Source organism: Alligator sinensis, unplaced genomic scaffold (genome assembly GCF_000455745.1).
Source record: "Alligator sinensis unplaced genomic scaffold, ASM45574v1 scaffold860_1, whole genome shotgun sequence".
Classification (NCBI taxonomy): Eukaryota; Metazoa; Chordata; order Crocodylia; family Alligatoridae; genus Alligator; species Alligator sinensis.
The window spans coordinates 1,134,051-1,136,493 of NW_005841923.1; positions in this window are offsets into that span (position 1 = coordinate 1,134,051).

The window sequence follows — 2,443 nt, forward strand, 5'->3', positions numbered from 1 at the left end:
GCCCCTCCAGGGTACCTGTGCTTCAAATTCTGTGAACCTGCACCTCAAGTTTGTTGTTGATTTGCCACTGCTAGATGTATACGTGTACCTTACCTTTACTGAATCCCCTCTTGTTCTTCTGCACCCATTGCCCTCCCCACATGTGTGTCAGATCTTAACCCAATTCTTTTTCCTATTAAACCCGTATATGGCTAAGTTCCAACTGGTCTTGGCTCTACTCTATAGGGGATAGGAGGGAAGTGGCTACTCCTCCTACAGTGTGCTAGTACTCACTAGATCCCTTCAATAGGAGAGGGGGTGCCTTGTCTAAGTACCACCTGGGTTACAGATATGGTCTGTGTTAATGAGGGGTCAGAGCTGGCACCTGGGTTACCTTAGTGACAATAGGGGTTAGGAAGTTTGTTGCTCGAGACATGCCATTTGAGGTTGGGGGCACTCTGTAAACCAGAACAGGTTTGTCCCTCTTTGCCTCCTTGAGATGGTCATAATTTTCCAGGAGGAGTTGGAGGTCATTAAGGATGTGTCTAAGATGTGTCCAAGATGTTCAAGCTGGGGCCTGCAGGTGACAGCCATAGGAATTTTGTTGTCCTTGTCACAAGGCTGATATTGTATCAGGTGGGAGTGGGATCTGAATCTGGTTCTGTTGATTTGAGTGGCTATAGTGTGGGGATTGTATTATAAGTATAGGAATTCCTGCTCCAGGTACTTAAGATTTGCATTCAGACTCCTTGGATCAGAAGGGTGGGTGCTCAGGAGTTAGGAATGAGCAAGTGCCTATTGGGCTAAAAGATGGCCTTACCACCTTTATTCTACTTCTGGTGGGTCTGTGCATAGAATGATCCTAATCTGCCACAAGTGGAAATACTTCCTCAAAAGACTCCTATGCAGTCTGGCCTTGATGCTAAAGGTGGGGTCTAACTTTTCACCAATTCCCTCATAGTCATCAGTGGTCCTCTGAAGGCTCTGCAGGATGGTGCAGGCTGATGGGCTTCCCCAGCTCCAGTGATGAGCTCCCACTGTTTTGATGACACACATGAAAGGAGTTGCATACTGAAGGGCACAGCAAGCCTGCAAGATTAGAGATTGTCATAACATTGAGGTTTGAGGGCCAAATCATAGCCACCCTCCCTGCCCTCTGCCACCCTGGAGTGAGTTCCAAAGCAGCCCAAGTGAGGCACACCCTTTCCAAGTGAATCCCCTATCATGAGTTCACAGAGAGAGATACCCCATGTGATTGGGAAAGACAGATGGACAAGGATCCAAATCCTAGAGCCTCAGAATTTACCATTTTAGGAACCTGGACCAAAGAGAAAGAAGCTTCTGAGATGGCAGATAAAAAAAATAAATAAAGCGGGGGGCTTATAACTTAATAGGCAGAGAAGTAGAGCTAAAACAGACCTCCAAAGGTCATCTAATCCAACCTCCTGCCTGAGGCAGGATCATCCGTATCAGAACCATCCTATACAAATCCATAATCTAAACTCTTTATATAACTACCATCAACCCTGACACATCACAAGATTTGTTAGGTAACAATGAATCTTTACTTACATCTGCTTTTCTGTGTTGATGGCTGCAATAGCCATTGCTGCTGCTGCTGCTTCAGTCCAAAAATCATAGGGCACTTTTACATGTGCTCTATGGGTGTGGGGGGAAGGGGTGCTTTAGTTAGAGCGGCTCTGAGAGCCACTCTGAGAGCTGTTTTAATTAAAGCACTTCAGCATCTTGTGTATCAGCATCCCTGCACTTCAAAATAGTGGCAGGGGCATTTGAACTAAAGCTCATTCAATGAGCTTTAATTCAAGCACTGCCCACCACCATTTTGAAGCATGAGGACACTGATACATGAGACACAGGCAGCTGCTGGAGTGTGGTAATTGCCATGGTCCAGCACTCTCGATTAATTGAGCGTGTTCCAATGTGCTGCAATTACAGCATGTTGGAGCAGGCTCCACGCTCATGTACAGGCACCCATAGTATAAGATTGCAGCTCAGCAGAAGCCAGACTGAGGCAGAGGAGAAAGAAAAGCAAGGAAAAGATGCTTGTGGACCTGCTTGCCTCAACTGAGAAGAGAATTGGCTTCAGTAGAATGGTCTCCTGGATGAAGTACTATCAAGTTTGCTGTGCTGACCTTGTCACAAGGGAAATATCCTAGACAAGGTGTATAGTGATCTTTCAGACATACTGGAACATGGTGAGTACCAGGGAGGATGTATGCATGGATTACGGAGATATTGATGGAGAACCTCTGTGTGCAGAAAGAAATAGGGTCACAAAATGCTTAGTTGCAGGAGTAGAGGTGGAAATCATTTTCTTGGACTTTAGCAAGGCCTTCAATATGGTACCTCATCCTATTCTCATAAATAAATTATGAGTCTGTGACAGATATTTACATGGTCCGGTGGGTGGCAAATTGGTTTAGTGGTTACACCCAGAGAGTGG